Source organism: Muntiacus reevesi, chromosome 11 (assembly GCF_963930625.1).
Source record: "Muntiacus reevesi chromosome 11, mMunRee1.1, whole genome shotgun sequence".
In the NCBI taxonomy this organism is placed as follows: Eukaryota; Metazoa; Chordata; class Mammalia; order Artiodactyla; family Cervidae; genus Muntiacus; species Muntiacus reevesi.
In genome coordinates this window covers 10,496,193-10,505,165 of record NC_089259.1, presented here as the reverse complement: position 1 = coordinate 10,505,165, position 8,973 = coordinate 10,496,193, and the positions used below count along the sequence as shown (strand labels likewise).

At 42.9% G+C, this 8,973-nt stretch overlaps 1 pseudogene; it reads right to left on the bottom strand.

Moving 5' to 3' along the window:
* Window positions 1-1,067: 1,067 nt before the first annotated feature.
* LOC136144380 (large ribosomal subunit protein uL30 pseudogene) lies at window positions 1,068-1,827 on the bottom strand (annotated as a pseudogene).
* Window positions 1,828-8,973: the final 7,146 nt, after the last annotated feature.

Genomic DNA, 8,973 nt, shown 5'->3' with positions numbered 1-8,973 from the left:
TACCTTGTTGTATGGTGAAGCCACCACATCAGCCCAGGCCTAGCGACCATGAGAAATGAGAAAGAAATAATCTTCTCTCTTAAAAAATAATTGGTATTTTGGGTTTTCTGCTATATGCAGCTGGTACTAAACCCCCATTATTAAGGTTCTCTATTCCTCACTGCTGTTGTTAAGTCGCTCAGTGTTGTCCGAATCTTTGCAACGCCATGGACTGCAGCGCACCAGGCCTCCCTGTCCTTCACCATCTCCCAGAGTTTGTTCAAATTCATGTCCACTGAGTCGGTGATGCTATCCAACCATCTCATCCTCTGCCTCCCTCTTCTCCTCTTGCCTTCAATCTTTCCCAGCATCAGGTCTTTTCCAATGAGTCATCTCAACATATTTACTGTCCTCGGACCAGCAGGATCAGCATCATCTCTAAGCTTGTTAGAAACACAGACTCTCAGGCTCCACACCAGATCGACTGAATCGGATTTTGCATTTTCCCTAGGAGATTTGTTTGCACAGTAAAGTTGGAAGAGCACCACTTTAAGCCATTTAAGGAGGCTGACTTTCCTATGGTAAGTTTTGGTTCCATTTTAGTATTTTTTTAAATGATGGACTATATCACGACATGTGGACTGGATATAGACATGGATAATTCTCCATATTCATTCATATGATTTTCTTCATTTCTTCTTGAGATATAATAGGTCTATACCATTACAATTGGTACAACATAATGATTCAATGTGTATATACGTTGCAAAATGATCACCACAGTAAATCTGTTTAAATTCCATCACTATACAGTGTACAAATCTTTTTTTCTTGTGATTGCAACTTTTAAGATCTACTCTCTTAGCAACTTTCTTTTTTATTATTTTTAAATCTTTATTTATTATTATTTTTGACCACACAACATGGCGTGTGGGATCTTAGTTCCCCAACCAGGGATTGAACCCTGGGCCCCTGCATTGGAAGTGCAGTCTTAACCATTGGATGGCCAGGGAAGTCTCTCTTGGCAACTTTCTTTTTTGTTGTTGTTGTTTCAATTGTTTATTAATGGACCAGATTACAGAAATAATCCTGGTAGATACCTTAGTTCATCCTTCTAATAAGCCTGTTGATCTGGTCTTCCCTGTTGCCAGCATCTCCACCTTCTACAAAATGGGTGGTCTTTTTCTTCATTCCACCTCGTGGAGAAGACAATTTAAAGGGCCACAGGTAGTTGTTTGCTTCTTTGAAATGTTTTCCAACAGTGTAGATCTCATGAATCAGATCCTCCATGCAGATGATTCCGTATTTCCCAAGAGATCGAGCAATCAATGCGTTGTCTGTCAGGGCAATTCGCTTTTTGTTGATTTTTCCATAACCACGCTTGTAGATCAATTTGTTTACAGACTTCAGATCTGAGTACCCCCATGCAATGTATGGCTCCACAATTCTCTGCATGTTAACTGATGCCCTGTTGAGCTTCACAAATGTGCCATTGAAGATCTGCCGGAGGCGAAGGAGCTGCAGCACCTTTCGAACCTTTGGGCTCACAGCGTTGCAACCTCTGATCCTGATGACAAATGCCAATTTGGGTTCCGCGGGTACATAGAAGTTGCTGGCTTTTCGTGCCATCCTAGTCATTCGAATTTCAGTTCTGTACATCTGTCTGTATTCCTTGTGGTAATGCTTAGCTTTTTCATAAATAAGCTTCCTCCTTGCCTTTCGAAGCATCTTTTGGGCAAACTTCTTTCTCAGTCGCTTGATCTTAAGCTCTGCGAAATTCTTTCGCTTTTTCTTAAGGGTTTCTGGCACAGCAGGAATCTTCTTTTTCTTCTCTTCTGCACCCCCCATGGTTCCAGCCAGGAAAGAGCAGCAACTTTCATTAATGGTTTTCAAAGATAAAAGATAATCTTTGTGCACCAATACACATGTGGATAAAAAAAAGAAAAAGAAAGTAAAGTAGTTCAGTCGTGTCCAACTCTCTGGGACCCCCATGGACTGTAACCTACCAGGCTCCTCCCTCCATGGGATTCTCCAGGCAAGAATACTGGAGTGGGTTGCCATTTCCTTTCTCCAGGGGATCTTCATGACCCAGGGTTCGAACCCGGGTCTCCCGCATGGCAGGCAGATGCTTTAACCTCTGAGCCACCAGAGTATCAGATCTTTCATTCCCAGGGGGTACAGTTGTAAAGAATCCGCCTGCTAATGTAGGAGACGTGGGTTCGATTCCTGGGTCAGTTTGATTCCTGGGTCAGGAAGATCACCTGGAGGAGGAAACAGCAACCCACTCCAGTATTCTTGCCTGAAAGATCCCATGGACAAAGGAGCCTGGCAGGCTACAGTTCATAGGGTCGCAAAGAGTTGGACACAGCTGAGCGACTGAGCATGCATGCAAAGAAGAGGTATCAGATCTTTCACTAGGTGAGGTCGGAGCAAGCTCCAGTGCAGCGATAGTGAGGAAGAGAGGAAATGCTAGTGAAGAGTCACCAGGACTGACAGCTACTCCCAAAACATCAGCTTTCTTCTTAGGACAGCTGGGCTGGAGGACACAGTGGGACCTCCTACTCCAATCCCACTTGATCGAGAGCAGTCAGGTCCTGTAGGGAATATGCTATGCATAGGTCTGTACTATCATTAGCAGGGCTTCTTTGAAAAATAAGAATGACTGTCTCATCACCACCAGGCGAAGGGCTGAGAGCAGTAAAAAAGTATATCGTGGAAAAACATCTTGAAAACTAGATGTCGAAGTGCTGATGTGACTGATGGAAAACCATTAGTGATCGTTCCCATAACCAGAGCCTTGAGGGAGTTGCTGAGAAAGGTCATCACTAGCCAAAGGGCTAAAGAGAGTCATGAAAGGCATGAAGGTTTGACATTGAGGACTGTGCATTGTATATCTTTATCCCCAACCTGAGACTGTAAAGAACAGATATCTCTAGAGCACGTCCGAGGAAGTAGATGTTAGCAATGAAAAGCATGCAAGGATTAGGATCTGGGCTTCTGCCTGCGAATGGCAACAGCCCCCTGATCCCCACTTTATTTCTGAGTCTTCTTTTTCTTTATTCTTCTGCGGCACCGCTCCCTCAGGTCAGTTGGTTGTTGGGCTGGTCCCAACAAGGTCTGTGGCTGAAAAGCTGGCAAGGATGTGCCTCTCCCCTGGGTGGCCCTGCTCCAGGACACCGAGGACACCAGGGCTGGGAGCACAAGACCCCCGCCTGCCTGAACAAAGGCAGGTCCAAGAGGGGATCGTCAACTGCTCTTGCCCCATGGGGGCACATGTGGCTTTGACTGGCCATCCACCCTATCAAGAACCCTGCTCGAACTTAGACACCAGTGGAGTCACTCTTCCATTCAGAAGCAGCTAGAAAAGGGATGAAGGGAGAGGCAGGAAGTGAAAGTATTAGGACTGGCCATTTTTCTCCGGGCTGAGGCAGGGATGAAGAGCCAAGGGAAAGATAAATCCACCTTGCAAATTCCAGAAAAGTCAGCCTCACAGTGCCTGAGAGCAACAGCCTTCAAACTGGAGGTAGCAAAGACTGGCTGGTTTATGAGCTCTTGGAAAGTTTTAGGAAATTCATTAGAAGATCCTCACCTTCAGTTTGTCTTCTTTCTTAAAGCTGTTCTGCCAGAGAAGCAATGTGGTAAAGGTATCATGTGGGGGTGGTTTAGTCGCTAAGTCGTCTCTGACTCTTTGCGACCCCGTGGACTGTAGCCCCCAGGCTCCTCTGTCCATGGGATTCTCCAGGCAAGAGCACTGGAGTGGGCTGCCATGCCCTCCTCCAGGGGATCAATGCTGGTGTTCTAGTTCCTCCTCCAGGTTCTCAGTAGTGCTTCTGCCTCTTAAAAGAATCAACCTCTCGCTCATCTCAATCTCCCAATGGTGGTTTACCATTCCGTGTAAAAATCTCCAGACCCCCAACAAAGGGCAACGTAAGATAGTGGTGTTGGGACTTCCCTGGTGCCCAGTGGTTAAGAATGCGCCATGCAACGCAGGGGACGTGGGTTCCATCCCTGGTCTGGGAACTAAGATTCCACATGCCACAGGGCAGCTAAGCCTGCTCACCACAACAAGAATTCTGTTCTGGAGGATTAAGATGATGTGATCAACTTTTTAAAATGGGCAATTTGGAATGAAAACATAGGTTTAAAGAGAAAAGAGTGATGGAATATGTCTTGCTGTTAATTTAGTGCTTATTATTTTTTTAAACAGATGATGGATGAATAAATTTAAGGGATGGATTTGGATATCACTGGATACGGATAAAAGAGTGACATAATTATTTTATTTTAAAATGTATTTATGGAACCCAGGAAATAACATCCTTTCAGTTCCATATGCTTACAATGAAAAACTTCAGAAGTCATGCTAAACTTCTTTCAGAAAATATATTAAAGTGACAATAAAAATAATAGTCGGTCAGTTGTGTCCGACTCCTTGCGATCCCATGGACTGTAGCCCGCCAGGCTCCTCTGTCCATGGAATTCTCCAGGCAAGAGTACTGGAGTGGGTTGCCATGTTCTTCTTCAGGGAGCTCAAACCCAGGTCTCCTGCATTGCAGGCAAATTCTTTACCATTTGAGCTACCCAGGAAGCCCCTCTGCTAAAGAATACTAGAGTGTGCTGCCAATAAATCTGAATTGCAGATTCCCAGAAAAGAGGGCCTGATTGGTCCAGTGTCAATCAGATAGCTTACGCCTGGTAGAATCAGTTGTGGTCTGGAGTGGACAAGACTTGCTGTCCACTCAGTAGGATCTGTGAGGGATTGGGTAGCATTTGCATGATGGTCCTTAGAGAAGAGGATGGTGCCCAAGAAAGCTTAACTACTTAAAGGTCTTTACTTAATATGCAAGTGACCTCAGTAAATGGATTTCTATGCTGAATCCATTTTTTAAATATACGTATACTGAGGGAATAGGTGATAGTCAATCAGAAACACATTGGCACCAACTCTCTGGAAAATCTGTAGGCGCTGATTTTCAGAGACCACTGAGGATGCTGGCCACGCAGCCAGGCGCCCAGCTCCACGTGTCTCCATGAGGGATGAGAAGCAGGCAGGCTCTCTGTTCACGGATGGAAACGCTCAGCACATGAAATATCACACACACCTCCCTCCTGACGTAAATTTCCTTCCTCCTTCCAGGCAGTGGTCCAACGTGTATTTTAGTTTCCTTCTTTGCATCCGTCAGTGTCTCCACCTCTTATTTCATAAGCCAACCTATATTTTGCTCTTGTATTTTTAATTGGGTTGAGTAATACAGCTACTGGTTTAGGCCAGATTGAAATGATTTGCTTCTGACTGTGAATAACACCACAGGGAATAAAAAGGAAACATGAGCAGACAGCGTGTCTCCGGAGAGGTACGGGAGATCGTCTGAGGAGCAGCGGGCTTCCCTTCAGCGTCTCCTGTGCTTTGGACACCTCTGTACTCTCTTCATGGACTTAGCTGCGTCACTTGCTCCTACTTGCACTTTTTTTTGTAAACAGCTGTATTGGGATATCACTCATCATTTAGTGTACAATTCAGAGGTTTTTCAGTATATTCACAGAGCTGTACAATCATCACGCATGGCATGCTTAGTCGCTCAGTCGTGTCTGACTCTTTGCAACCCCAAGCACCGTAGCCCACCCGGCTCCTCTGTGCATGGGATTCTCCAGGCAAGAGTACTCGAGTGGGTTGCCACACCCTCCTCCAGGGGATCTTCCTGACCCAAGGATCAAACCGGCGTCTCCTACATTGGCAGGCGGATTCTTTACCACTAGCGCCACCTGGGCAGTCCACAATAATCACCATCATCTAATTTTAGAACATTTTCATCGCCCGCAGAACAAAGTCCAGACCCACCAGCTGTACCTTCACATCCCAGCCCCCACCCCCAGCACACCCACTCCCTGTCCTAAGCAACTATCAGCCTCCCATACATCTCTATGGACTTGCCTATCCTGGACACTTCACATATATGAAATCATACAATTTGTGGCTGACTTTTTTCACTCATATAACATTTTCAACCCTTTTCCTTGTCAAATAGCATTCCATTATACCTAGATATACCTCTGTATTAGTCAGTGTTCTCTGGAGAAACAGAATCACCAGAATGAGTATGTGTGTATACAGAAATGTGTTTTTAAAACTTTTATTTTATATTGGACTATAATTAATTTACAATATTGTATTAGTTCTAGGTGTACAGCAAAGTGATTCACATATACATATACCTACTCTTTTTCAACTTCTTTTCCCATTTAGGTTATCACAGAATATTGAGCAGAGTTCCCTGTGCTATAGAGTAGGTCTTTGTTGGTTATCTATTTTAAATATAGTAGTGTGTATATGTCAATCCCAAGCCCCCAATTTATCCCTCCCCTTCCACATTTACCCTCAGTAACCATAAGTTGGTTTTCTAACTATGTGAGTCTATTTCTGTTTTGTAAATAAATTCATTTGTATCATTTTTTTATATCACACGTTTAAGCAATACTGGGTATCCCCCAGGGCTTAGCAGTAAAGAATCTGCCAGCAATGCAGGAGCTGAAGGAGACACAGATTCAATCCCTGGGTCAGAAAGATCCCCTGGAGGGGGGCATGGCAACCCACTCCAGTATTCTTGCTTGGAGAATTCCATGGACAGAGGAGTCTGGCAGGCTATAGTCCATGGGATCTCAAAGAGCGAGACACATCTGAAGCAGTTTAGCACACTCTCACACATAAGCAATATCATATAATATGTCTTTCTCTGTATGACTTGCTTCACTTACTATGATAATCTCCAGGTCTATCCACATTGCTGCAAATGGCATTATTTTACACTTTTTCATGGCTGAGTAATATTCCATCATATATATGTACCATATCTTCTTTTTTAAATTTTTAATTTATTTTTAATTGGGGGATAATTGCATTACAATGCTGTGTTGATTTCTGCCATATAACAGTGTGAATCAGTCATAAGTATACAAATATCTCCTCCCTCTTGAACCCCTCCCAACTCACTCCTCTGGATTATCACAAAGCACCAGCTTGAGCTCCCTGTGTTATACAACTTCCCACTAGCTACCTATTTTGCACACGGTAATGTATATGTTTCAGTGTTACTCTCTCAATTCATCCCACTCTCTCCTACCCTCATTGTGTCCACAAGTCTATTATCTATGGCTCCACCTCTAGTCCTGCCCGGCAATAAGTTCATCAGTACCATTTTTCTAGACTCCATATATATGTGTTAACATACCATATTTGCTTTTCTCTTTCTGACTTACTTCAATCTGTATTAACAGGCTCTAGGTTCTTCCACTTCAGTTCAACTGACTCAAATTCATTCCTTTTTAAGGCTGAGTAATATTGCGTTGTATATATGTACCACAACTTCTTTATCCATTCTTCTGTCAATGGACATTTCAGTTGGATCCATGTCTTGGTTACTGTAAACAGCACTGCAATGATCATTTTGAACCATGGTTTTCTCTAGATACAAACCCAGAAGTTGGATTGCTGGATCATATGGTAGCTCTATTTTTAGTTTTCTAAGGAACCTCAATACTGTTCTCCACAAATGGCTGTACAAGTTTACATTCCCACCAACAGTGCAGGAGGGTTCCCTTTTCTCTACACCTTGCGAGATATTTATTTTTAAGTAGCTGGCTCATATGATTGTCAAAGCTTGACAAGTCAAAAATCTCATGGAGTAGGCTACAGGCTGGAGACCTATGGAAGAATTGCAGTTCAAGTCCAAAGGAAGCCTACTGGCAGAGTTCCTTCTTGCTCAATCTTTTATCCTCTTTGGAAATTCAGCTGACTGAATGAGGGCCACTTTCATTATGGAGCATCATTTGCTTTACTCAAAGTATATAAATTTAGTGTTAATGTCATCCAAAAAATACCTACAGAGAAACATCCAGAGTAATCTCTGATGAAATATCTGGATGCCATGGCTCAGCCATGTAACTGTACCAAATCAACCATCACAACTACATTGTATTTATCCATGCAACAGGTGATGGAAATTTGTGTTGATTCCATTTTTTAGTTATTATGATGTTGCTATAAAGATTCATGTACAAATTTTTGTGGGGACACACAGTTTAATTTGTCTAGGATTGAAATTACTGAACTAAATAGCAACTCTGTGTTTGAAATTTTGAGGAACTGTCAAAATGTTTTCCTGAGCAGCTGTACCATTTTACAGTCTCACCAGTAATGTATGAGGGTTCCAATTTCTCCACAACTTTGTTAATACCTATCATCTCTTTCATTAAAGCCCTCCCCGTAGGTGTGATGTAGTATCTCATTTCCATTTTCCTGATGATATCAAACTCTTCTCACATGCTTGATTGGCCTTTTGTATATTCCTTGGAGAAATATTTATTTGGATCCTTTGCCCGTTTGTTAATTGGGTTATTTCTCTTCTTATTATTAACATGAGTTTATCCATATATTTGAAATACAGGTCCTATATTTGAAATATAATTTGCAAATATTTTCTCCCATTCTGTGGGTTTTCTTTTCATTTTTTTGACACTATCACTTGTAGCACAAAACTTTTTACTTTAGATGAAGTCCCATTTATTCGTTTTTTTTCTTTTGTTGCTTATGCTTTTGGCTTCATAACTTGAACAAAAATTACCTAATCTAAGGTCTCACAATTTACTTCTGCACTTTCTTCTGAATTTCATAATTTTAGCTCACATGCTGCTGCTGCTGCTAAGTCGCTCCAGTCGTGTCTGACTCTGTGCAACACGATAGACGGCAGCCCACCAGGCTCCCCTGTCCCTGGGATTCTCCAGGCAAGAACACTGGAGTGGGTTGCCATTTCCTTCTCCAATGCATGAAAGTGAAAAGCGAAAGGGAAGTCGTTCAGTCATGTCCAACTCTTAGTGACCCCATGGACTACAGCCCACCAGGCTCCTCCGTCCATGGGATTTTCCAGGCAAGAATACTGGAGTGGGTTGCCATTGCCTTCTCTGTAGCTCATATAAACGTGTCTAATTTTGAGTTAATTT